Genomic DNA, 13300 nt, shown 5'->3' on the forward strand with positions numbered 1-13300 from the left:
CTTTCTAGGAGAAGCAAATCTCTGATTTAAAAAACCATAAAGCGGAAGACCAGTACCCGCATTAAGCTGGTCTGCAGTTTAATTTGTTGCTGGCTATCTTGCTCTTGCTTGTTGCTGGATCTCAACATTTTGAACCGAGAGAGAGACTTAGCTGTCGTACAAAGCTAAGACTCTGTAACATCATATTTGTATAGATACTCCCTCAGGCATTCGGGCTCATGGATTTTAAATTTCTAAGGGAGTGGCACTCGTCTGACAAGACGTTGCAATCATCATCATGTATGTGTATGCGTAATTATATATGTGTATGTGTAATTATATATGTGTATGTGATTGTGTATTACAGCGTGAAATGATGAAATTGTCGCCATGGAAAAGACATGATTCCATTTCCGTCTAATGAAAACTGCTTTTCTTCTTTTTTTTTTTTTTTTTTTTTTGCAGACCATCTACTAGTCGGCCAGAGCGATATTTGAAAGTGACACAATGTTCAACAAGCGAAATCGGGGATGTGCCGCAGTACAACTAATGCTCTCTACCAATCAAAGTTATGACAATAGGACCATTGCCAGCACCCTCAAAATGCAAATCTGGACGGTTCATTGCTTAAGGGCACAGCTCAACGCATCGAACGACCTGTGGTTATAGTCTTAGGTATGGTCTCAAGTGAGGGCCACATCATGGCACCTCACATCTTCAATGGCGACTCGAAAGTGAACACCAAAGTGTACCTAGATGAGTTGAATAGTGTGGTAATCCCTTGGTTCAATTAGGTGGCCGCTGGCAGACCCTGGGTGTGGTAGCAGAATGACGGCAGCCCTCAAGTCCACAGAGACCCAGGCTTGGCTTCGGAATAGTGCTATGACTTTGTACCTTTCTCTCACTGGCCCCTTCCTAACCCGACCTGAACCAGCTGGACTACTTCAGTTTGTCATGCGTCGAGTACATCACCAACATGACCTCCCACAACTGCAAAGCCAGTCTGATCGCTGCCATCCGCCGAGTATTCGTTGAGCTCCCGCTGGCGCTTGTAGAAAAGCCATGCTTCCAGTTCTAGATACGTATCGAAGCGGTGATTGAGGCTGAAGGCGGTTACATTGAATAGCTGTCAGCTCTGCTATATACCTGAACTGTTTTTTTCAATAAAAATTTTTAAATAAAGATGCAGTGTTGTTTTTATTTTCGGGTGACAATTTTGATCGCTCCGCCCTGTAAAAGTGGAAGACAAGCGGTAGATACCCCAGAGCAGATGTGACAACAATACTCCATGCATGGGCGACTTCTTTGCAGCAGCCTTGTCAATATCCTTAATATATTCGTTTCTTATAATGTTGCTTGTGAATGTTAGGTCTTGGACTTAAAAATTGGTACACACCAACTGCGACTGTGATGCGCCGTCAAAAGAACCCATAGTCATATTAAGTGTTGTGTTCCACTTTTCATTCGAGCTTTTTCTTGTTCAACTATTATTAAAGGGTACGAGGGGAGTGCAATAAGTAATGCCCCTGGCCCACTTCCAGTTGTCTGATCTAGCTGAAATTTTGCATGTGCAATGATTTATATCTCTATGGGTTATGTGGCAAATTACAGATCTGAACTAATTGTAGTTTCTGTTTTACAGGTGTTTGAACTGAGTCAGGTGTGAAATGGAGCCTGTTCAATGTCGAGCCGTGATCCGGTTTTTGTATTTGAAAGGACGCACACCACAGGAGACTTTTGATGAAATGAAAGAAACTTATGGTGATAATGCCCCATCATATGACCTTGTAAAACGCTGGCATCGTGAATTCAAACATGGCCGGAAGTCTGTGGAAACAAATCCCAGACCTGGTCGCCTCCCTTCTGCCATTGATGAGGCATCTGTCCGTCAAGTTGAGGCTGCCATTTTGGAAGATAGACACATTACTATTCGCCAAATAGCCCGAGATGTCAAGATTTGTACAGGGTTTTTGGAAACTATCATTCATGACCATTTGCATATGCATAAGGTGTCTGCCAGATGGATTCCCAGGTTGCTCACACCATTCCAGAAGCGAGAATGCGTCGAGTGCTCGAGGATGAATTTGGAGATGTGCCAAGAAGATGAGTCAAAGTTTTTCAAAAGACTGATTACACATATGAACACCTGGGTCAATCACTATGATCCAGAGACCAAAGCCCAGTCAATGCAGTGAAGGCACTTGGATTCACCACATCTAAATAAGGCAAGGGTGCAGCCCTCCGCTGGCAAGGTCATGCTCACAGTCTTCTGGCATAAGGACGGAGTAGTGATGACAGATTTTCTGACAAAGGGGACCACAATTACAGGAGCCTATTATGCTTCACTTTTGAGGAAATTAAGAGAAGCTATCAAAATCAAGAGGCGGGGCAAGATCAGCAAATGTACCCTCTTCCTGCAGGACAAAGCTCTGGTCCATAACTCGCATGTCGCCAGATCAGAAGCACGAGCGTGTGGTTATGAAATCCTTCCCCATCCTCCCTACTCTACTCGCCTTGCACCCTCTGACTTTCACCTCTTCCCAGCCATGAAGTTGTTTTTGAAAGGAAAGCGTTATGATGCAGCCTTAATTTCTGAAGTCACGTCATGGTTGGAAAAAAAAACGGTTTTCAGAGCTGCTTCAAACGATGGGAGAACTGCATAATTCTGGGTGGTTCTATGTAGAGAAAGACTAACAACTGTGCCAAGTGTTGTTGCTCTACTGCAATGGGAAGTGGGTCAGGGGCATTACTTATTGCACGCCCTTCATATTTCATTATTCTTAGCTTATAGTTTGTTATTTTTATGTACTTGTTAACTACGACTATGACCTTTTTCTTATGATCAAGAGGGAAAAATTTTTATGGTTATTGTATGAATCAATCTATTTAATAATTTCATTTTGTAGTTTGGTTAGTTGTTTTTGTTTTACGGCATATCAACCCTTTTCAGGTTATTTAATGCCAAATCCAATGATTTTGAAGAAAAATTTTTTAATAGAGTATATTTGTTTTTACTTTTTTTTTAGTCGGTTTCTATTTAACCCACAGTTGGGACCCTAACAGGTACTACCATTCCGGGCCAGAGTGGACCTGGGAGCAATGGCAATTAAAGGGTGGTTCCATACTCCCCAAAGCCCGCAAGTGGGGCCTCGCCATCGGATATAGTTTAAGGTCATATCAAGGACCTATATTTAGTTGATAAGTGAACGCACACAGATATTTTCAGTTTTATAGATATCTAGATATGAAATACGGTTTTATTTAATTTGCACGACTGTTCATTTGGTTAATTACAGGTTTCCATATTTTTGTTTCATGAAAACATCCAAGCTATATATTGTGTAGTTCTGTATTATTATATATTTTTTTAAACTTTTGTTCAATCTATTATATTGACAAGAAAGTTCTTGCGGAATTTTTAATTTGGATTTCAAATGATGCATGATCAAATAAGTTTAGTTTACAGCGGCATGATAAATCCATATAGATTTCATATTTATTATTAAAGAGTCAATGTTAAATCGATTATTGCATTGTGCTAAAAATCGAACATTGCTGAAGGAACGAAATTTGTCAGAAAAAAAGGAGGATTTCTTTTATAAAGTGTGGAAAGCAAACATTGTCCTATCATTCTCATTTCACAACTCACGAAGGAAAAAGGTTTCCATGTGATACGACTGTAGCGTTGTTATCTCTAATAAGAAATTAGAAGAGATGACGTATATTGTATCATAAAGGGGATCGTGTGTGATCGTCTAGTCAGAGTTAATGTCGTGTGTGATCGTCTAGTCAGAGTTAATGTCGTGTGTGATCGTCTAGTCAGAGCTAATGTCATGTGATCGTCTAGTGGTTCTGTATTTGTTCATATGCCATTGTGTGTGTGTGTGTGTGTGTGTGTGTGTGTGTGTGTGTGTGTGGTACATGTATTTTTCAACATACCTTCTGCGTCTTGGATGTTGGTCCATCTGGAAATCATCTCGTCTTGGAGGGGAGACTTGGTACCTGTTTTGGACGAAGGTTCATTCACTCCAACACGATGAATTTGTTTTATAGTTTTTATTTCACTTTCCAGATGTCTCGCAGAAGATGGAAAATGAATCTCTGGCTTGCATAGTACACTTGGTCTCGTTTCTACAACGTCAGCGTCGTCTCCCCCCTCCCTACCAAGCCCAGTGAAGGGGAGGAGACGTCTGTGATAGTCGTTCATCGCCTTCCACGCCCAAACCAAATCTCTACGATTCAGCTAACCTGATCACGTGACTCACACGCAATCACATCAGCTGATACGGACTTCCGGTCAACGTGTCTCCATATAATTTACACACATCACAGCCTCTTACTCTCTCCCTCTCTCTCTCTCTCTCTCCCTGTCTCTTTTTTGATCCATTCCCTAACAAGACCAAAAGATGTTGCGATTGCTAAGGCAACAGTGTCAATGTCATCTAAGAAAATTACGAATGCATCATTGGCGAAGATAAAGATTCATTAGTATTGTTATATCACCACGCGTCAACCAGCGATGATGACAAACTTTTACTCGGATAAAGGAAGTCTAGCAACAGTATACATCCAGTAAGTAGAATGCACATACTTTTCTCTCGTTTCATTGCGGTTTGCTTTATACATGTTAGTTAATGAGACTTTCTTGTGTGCGGCGCGTTTGTGCAGTTGGGAGAGTTCTTGCCTCACAGGCAACAGGTTCAGGTTTTGAATCCTGAGTTCAGATGTTTCTAACTGATGTCCCCAAATGAGGGCGAAAGCCGAGTCTTTGACTTCCGGTTTGTTGGCTTTCGTTACTCTAGCTGGCTGCAATGTTGTCTGGCATTGGAAATAATTATATATTCTCTCACGCATTCTTAAAATACTTATTAGGATAGGCTTGTCGTGATGACATTCCTAGCGAATATAAATTCCTACTAGTGAGACATCGACTTGGGTTAAGGCTGATTGTGACGATCACATCCCTTGTTCGAGACGAAGGTGCATTTCACTGTCCGATTTCCTTGCGGTTTGCTTGATCTATGATAGTTAATAAGACTTTCTTTTGTGCGGCGTGTTTGCTCAGTTGGGCGAGTGCTTGCCTCGAATGCCAGAGGCTCGGGTTTTTAATCCTGAGTGTAACTTATGAGCCCAACTGGAGTCTTGGATTTCCGGTTTGTTGGCTTTTGTTGTTCTTGCTCGCTGTAATGTTATCTGGCAGTGGAAATAATTATATATTCTCTCACGTATTCTGAAATATATATATATATATATATATATATATATATATATATATATATATATATATATATATATATATATATTCACGAGAAACACTAGTCTAGCTGAAACAATATCAATAATTTCCCCCATTCTTTATCTGTGCCTAAACCTAATCGTAGATTCCATGAACAAAGTTTCTCTCTTAGAACTGCACACATGTTGAACTCTGTTCTTTTTGCCTGCTTTCCAGCTGACTACAATATGGTCGTCTTCAAGTCCAATGTACACAAGTTCTTGATGAGCTGTTCCCCTTAAGTAATCCAATTTACCAACGATTACTACAACATTGTCCATTGACCACTGTACGCTTATTAGTCCTTATCCTCGAGTGGCCTCCGGGCTTTGATAAGTGGTGACTGTTTTGTAATATATATATATATATATATATATATATATATATATACCTTACACACTCGCCACGTAACAAGTATTCTCACTAATTGCAACATCAAATACCGTCAAAATCCCACGGTTACGTCAAAAGTGCATAATTTGATAACTTTATCCACGCTATCTCCCGAGGTTAAATATTTCGTGAGTTTTTTTATGGAGTTTATATCTCTGTTTGATCTATGTTTAAACGATTTCGTTTTTATTATGGATATTAAATTTAATTGTTTGTGGTTTTTCTTTTTCTTTTTTCTTTTTCATTTCAATTATACGTTCTTCGAGTTGCGTTGGCACTGAATAGTTTTCAACGCAAAAGTTTTTGTTTGTTTTTTTTGGGGTTTGTTTTTTTACTCTGCGCTTCGTATCAATTTCACTGTTTATTTAAAACAAACCGCAACCATTTTACGAGTTTATTAATCTTATCTTTCGGGGTTGACTTACATTGTCGTGTGCAGGGAGTACGGATATTTTAGGAAGCAACCGAATTTGATGTTATCCACGTCAACAATATAGATTGAATCGGTTAAAACATATACCGTACTTTGGGTTAATTGTGCCAACTAGCTAAAAGTGCCCTTTTGGCAACCACGCATATAAAGAGCACTTTTTTAGTTGGCGCAATTAATCCCGGATTTGGCGCAATTACCCCAGAGTACAGAATATATATATATATATATATATATATATATATATATATATATATATATATATATATATATATATATATATATATATAAATTTAAAGGAGATTAGAACAATAGTCTAAAGAGCAGAGTGTATTTTATTGTAATAGTAAAATTACTAGTTTAATCAAAATACAGGAAATAGAAAGTGCTCGTTGTAATTTAGATATATAATAAGCTCGATAGGTAAATATCCTAGAGCTAATTTAATATTTATCAATCACATTACTATCATATCAATATACATATCAATATTTATCAATCACATTACTAAATATATATATATATATACTTGTTTATTGTTGTATAAACATGTTTACATCCTGCTGCTACAAACAGCCACTTGTTTCAATCAAACAACAGATATCATCAGGCAGCGACTTGACTATTCAAATGTTCAATGAAACATTTGAATAGTCAAGTCGCTGCCTGATGATATCTGTTGTTTGATTGAAACAAATGGCTGTTTGTAGCAGCGGGATGTAAACATGTTTATATAACAATAAACAAGTATTATCAGCTCTTTTTATTGAGCACTATCTAACAACCTCGTTGAATTCACTAGTCCATTACTTTTGAATATAAAAATAACCCGAGTATATATATATATATATATATATATATATATATATATAGATATATATATATATATATATATATATATATATATATATATATATATATATGAATTTAGTTTTGACGGGAACATGTATCGTCAAGTTGATGGGGTAGCAATGGGGAGTCCTTTGGGTCAAACATTGGCTAATATTTTTGTCGGGTTTCAAGAAAATCTGCTTTTTTTTATCCTTTTCCTAAACCAATTTCCGTTACGTGGATGACATTTTTGTTTGTTTTTCCTGTACGGAAACTAAGGGATTGTTAGAACAATTAAACTTACTTCACCCTGTATTGACGTTTACTATGGAGGATGAAGTTAATGACACATTACCGTTCTTAGATGTTCTTATTGAAAGATCCGGTATGATTTTACTACTTGTATATATAGAAAACCCACATTTACAGCGCAATACATAAGCTGGGTTTCGTTCTCCCCTAAAATCAGAAAATTAAATCTGATTAAAACTTTAGTGCATCGGGCTTTGTTGATCTGTTCAAGTACTAAACTAGATGCGGAACTCCAAAGTATAACTGAGATCCTTTTGGCTAATGGTTATCCTTTACACGTAATTAAAAAATGTATGAGGGATGAAATCTTGACGTTTAAAGGTGGAACGTTTGTGGGCCCTCAAAAATGCCCCGTATATATGAAACTCCCGTGGATTGGTGTTAAAAAACATGAGTTTTCGGATAAAATTGCTACAACCGTTTCACGTTGCTATTTTGCAACGAAGGTCCGAACGGTGTTTGGGACGAGAAATGCTTTCCCCTCCTTTCGAAGGATGGTATCCTTACCACTCAATATAATATGGTTGTTTATCGATTTAACGGTCAGTGTGAAGCTGACTATGTAGGCCATACCATTCAGCGTTTGGAGATTAGAATTTCCGAATATTCCCCCCCCCCCTTCGATAGGTAGGCACAAAATATGGCCAACATCCGGGCGTTTACCAACTCATGGGTTGGTCATTGGTGAACATTTATTACAAATTTGCACTGAAGGATACACGGATGAAACTTTTTCGATTTTACAGAGCGCGCTCGAGAATCCACTTAAAAATTCTCGAGGCTGTATACATTAATTTGCGCCAATCATCTCTGTGTAAACAAAGAGAGTATACCCATGATTTAGAACTTATGGGTATTTGCTGAGATTGTTTCTCTTCTTTTTTCTTCTATTCCCTATACAATTTTTTTTTTTTACCCTCGCTGTTAATTTATGGTCTTTTGATCACGTTTTTAAACGATGTTTTCTCCCCCGCTGCCAACGTATATCTTGAAAAAGGGTTGGCTGAAAGACATCTCGATAGGTTTTTTTTCTTGCCCCACTCCTTGTTTATCCTCTTTATCTAATGTAGGCTTAGGAGAAATATACTTTATAAGTGTATTTTGATCTTTTTGAAAGTTTCTTTTTAATGGTTTGTTTTAAACTACAAAAAAACTCAGTAATTAATTATTGCACTACGTTCGGTGTTCTTTAAAATTATTATAAAATTATGTACTCATAAAAATCTTATATATATATATATATATATATATATATATATATATATATATATATATATAAACCACCCGATCTTCAAGGTAACCTTAATATCCTTTAAAAAAAATCAACCTGTATGTGTATATATGTATTATATATATATATATATATATATATATATATATATATATACGCACACACACGTTGATTTTTTTCAAGCATAAAAAGATTACCTTGCAGATCGGGTGTTTTTTTATTTTAGAAAGTCGCCCATTTTTTATTTGGACGTAAACAAATAATATTTATTTATTTATTATTTTTTAAAAAACAGTAATCTACGGACATGCATGTTTCGGGACCCCACCCCTCTTCAGCGTGGCTTGACTGTTATTAGGATTCGAACCCCGGATCTTTTGTATTTCATTCCAGCGTAAATAATAAAGTATTATTTGTTTACGTCCAAATTAAAAATAGGCGATATTCTAATAATAAAAAAAAAACGATTCCCAAGGTGTAGACGCTAGCCTTAATATCGTTTTAAAAATCAACACCAGAAACTACGTAAATATATGTATATATCTGTGAAAGTGTCTGTCTATCTCTGTGTGTATCTATGTGCGTGTATGTGTACATTTCCCTACGCAATAACTCTGTAAATTTTAAGTTTACAGACTCGAAATTTGATATACAGCGCACTGAGATTTGGGAAAATCGACCTGATCGGTTTTGGGTCAGAAATTTTGCGATTTAGGGGTCAAAATTCAACGATTTGACCTTTGAGAACTCTACAAAACTCCTCCGACAATTTTGGGTCTACGCACTTGAAATTTATGATATAGATTCCTTGGACATGGATCTAACTTAACTTTATTTGAGCCCAAAACAATAAATTTTAAGGGGTCATAATAGGGGTCAAAGTTTAAAAAATTTACCGCTTTTTTTTTGCTCAACGTACACCTCCAAATACCCGGGCAACGCCGGGCACCCATGCTAGTAAACGATAAAACCTAAACAATAAATTGTCCTTGGGATCATAGCGTAATGGATTAAGACGCGGGACTGAAATACGTTAGGTCCGGGGTTCGAATCCTAATAACACTCAAGCTACGCTGACGAGGGGTAGAGCCCCGACACATGCATGTCCGTAGATTACTGGGTATTTTATTTTTAAATAATACAGGGTGGGCCAAAATAAGGGTCCTATTTTTAAAAATTCATCAATTCATGTAAGTTTTAAGAAGTGTTTTTCGGCCAAAATTTGTTTTGTTTATTTCAAAAAAATCTCGGAAGGGTCAGTCTACACACACATAAAGTTTGGTGAGTTTAACTTTTATTTTGTGGAAGTTATTCAGATTTAAAGATAGGTCCCTTATTTTGGCCCACCCTGTATATATAAAAATTTTAGTAATTCAATAATTTAAAATTTAAAATTTATGACGTGAAATGGTTAAATTTCAAATCAAGAATTTATTATTATTATTATTATTATTATTATTATTATTATTATTATTATTATTATATGCAAGACAAAGAATACATTTCAATTAGTACACCTCCTTAACCTATACGTTTTCGATATCTATAACACAAAATTTTTCTTGATTTGAAATTGAACCATATCACGTCATAAATTTTAAAATGTAAAATTATTGGATTACAAAAATTTGATTTATTTGCTCTGTCTGGTGTATTGAGCAATTTTTATTTAGCCGGGATTGTCTTTATAAAATATTACAGCCAATAACATCTTGAAAGACCAAGTATCACTAGCTTTCTACAACAGTATATTTATTGGGTAACTTTATTCTGAAGAATTTTGGCCTTCGGACCGGGATCTAAGTGTAGTATATGTTCTGCAGATACTGCACTTAAGGTGATTTGTCTCAGTCAATGGAGGAGAACCCCTCTCTACAGGGACAATTGCTATTTTTGCACCCAACCAGAGTGCCCCTTTTTTAGGGGAGCTGGTTTGACCCCACTTTAAAAAACGGCCTTGTGCCTAATTTGCTTTGGTGGGGAAGCAAATAAATACCGTATTATATACATATCATATATATATATATATATATATATATATATATATATATATATGTGTATATATATGTGTGTGTGTGTGTGTGTGTGTGTATGTGTGTGTTATGTGTATATATATATATATATATATATATATATATATATATATATATATATATATATATATATATATATATATATATACCGTACTTTGGGGTGATTGCGCCAAGTCCGAAGTAATTGCGCCAACTAGCTAAAAGTGTTCTTTTGGCAACTACGCATATAACGAGCACTTTTTTTTTAGTTAGCGCAATTACCCCCGGATTAGTCTTCCAAGTAGTCTATTGTATCTGTTTTATCAACGTAGACATGGAACTTTACATACTTCCAAAATTAGGTTAAATAGCATGAACAAGATGGCCAGTTGACAGGTTCATTTCGTGAATGATTCGCTTTTCTAAATTCTTCTCTCAGTAAATTTGTCGTATCATTTGTAATTTGCAAACGCTACTTGGGTTACAAGCTGAAATCGAAATAACCGATCGTTGCCAAATCTGCAATTAAAAATAGACTTGTCGATTTAAACGTCATTTAAAAACACCTTACAGCAAGAGAGTCTTTCTTACTTGAAATAGTTTTTGGTGTTTAGAATTTAAATACAATTTCGGGCCTTCCATGAACAAAGCTTCTTTCTTAGAACTGCACGCCTGTGGAACTCTGTTCCGTCTGCCTGCTTCCCACCTGACTACAACTTGGATGTGTTCAAGTCCAACGTTAACAAATTCCTAATGAAGCGCCCCCTTAAGTAAACACTTTATCAAATCTCCACACTAACGTAATGTACTTGCAATAACCCTTATCCCTGAGTGGCTTCCGGGCCTTGATAAGTGGTGACCACCGTGTAAAAAAAAAAAAACGTCGTAATTTTGGGGTCTAATTTTCGCATTAATTAGTCTGTATTTGAATGTTCTCTTCCAATTGGTCTGTTGTATCTGGTTCATCAGCATATGCACGGAACTTTACATACTTCCCACAAAAAGAATCTAATGGTGTTAAATCACACGATTTAGGTGGCCAGTTAGTTGCTGCATTTCGTGAAATGATTCGTTTTTCAAAGCTTTCTCCCAATAAATTGATCATATCATTTGGTTGGTTGTTTTTGTTTTACGGCATATCAACCCTTTTCAGGTTATTTAATGCCGAATCCAGTGATTCTGAAGAAAAAATTTTTAATAGAATATATTTGTTTTCTTTTTTCAAGTCGGTTTCTATTTAACCCATAGTTGGGACCCTAACAGGTACTACCACTTCGGGTCAGAGTGGACCTGGGAGCATTGGCAATTAATAATCGGCTCCACACTTCCCAAAGCCCACAAGCTGGAGCCTCACTATCGGATATAGTTTAAGGTCATATCCAGGACTCATATCATTTGGTAATTTTGCAAATGTTGCTTAGTTGTTGGTTTCTTTATGATGAATTGCCAAACCAAGCTGAACTCGAAATAAATGATCGTTGCCAAATCTGTGATTAAAAAAATAAAGTTGTCAATAAAAAGATTGCCGCCATTAAAAATAAAACCCTTAACTTAAGAGAACCTTCCTCGCTTGAAATAGTGCCTGATCCTGGAACCCCGCCAATATTGGTCAGAACAAAAAAAAATGTGTTAACATCTTTTCACTCACTATAATTAACATCATTACTGACATGCCATTATCGGAAAACCATGACGAATACGGCCTCGAGTTAGCATACATCTGTGGCACTATCAGTTCTGATTGCAATACGCCATTGGTAATCCACATTATAACTGGAATCCGGATGCCTTGGCTGCAGAGACTGTTAACCCTATCTCTTTCAGTTTTTTGTTCAGGAGTGATGCTTTTACCTCCTTGTTGGCAATGACCTTTGTAATGGGGTCGGAGTTCCGTCCGAGTTCCAAACTTTAGGTAATCCATCAAGACCGTCACGAGTAGTATACTAAGCGTATTTTACGACCTGGTATAGCTTCCCCTACCCCATTGCTACTGCAAAAAAAAATCTACTGATTATTCTATTGTATCATTTGTAAATAGGGCAGGTTAGAAATCCATTTTTATGTAATTCTATGCACAAGCTATTCGCCTTTTATCTATGTTGTTTGCTCAATAGAGGCCTTGGAAGAGGTTCGATGTTCCTTGTCATCTCATTCAACACATTACATCGAACTTGACTGAATCTTGGAGCGATTCTAGCTCTTGCAAAAATAGAAGCACTAGTGCTGTTTGTGTTTCGGTTGACTTCCCTACGAATTTTCCGAATATCACGATCTGAAAGGTTTCTCCTTGTGCCCTTATTTTTATGGATTTTGGTTCGGGTTGTTCAAGAATGAAACCAAGCTTTTTAATCCCTTTCCAGCTCCGTAGTTTAATCTTTAATGGACAATCCTTCTGCGATTCCAGCAAATATCCTTTGCTTTTCGATGACCTTTATTCGCCTGATATTTTGGCATTGTAAGAGATCTGCAATAAAGCGATGGACAGTAAAATTTCTTTGATAACAAATAAAATGTCATAACTTCGTGAATATCGCATGAATTTTAATAAAATTTTGGGAAATAGCTTAACTTAAAGCAGTTCATTGATGGTACAATTTTCATTTTATTTGTGACGTATAGTTAGTGAAATATTGATATTTTATTAATCTGCAAAAAAGCGATTTTGGGAGTGGTGTTCGGTTATTCACGAATGCTACCAAAGTTCTCAGATCCGTTTCCTGCTCTTTGGCTAAATCTTTGATTGACAATCCTTCTGCGAGTTCAGCATCAATCATTTGCTTTTCGATAACCTTTTATTTTTTATTTTATTATTTTATTTTTTTTTTTTTTTGGCATTA

Source organism: Euprymna scolopes, chromosome 46, assembly GCF_053919585.1.
Source record: "Euprymna scolopes isolate OS-2025 chromosome 46, ASM5391958v1, whole genome shotgun sequence".
Classification (NCBI taxonomy): Eukaryota; Metazoa; Mollusca; class Cephalopoda; order Sepiida; family Sepiolidae; genus Euprymna; species Euprymna scolopes.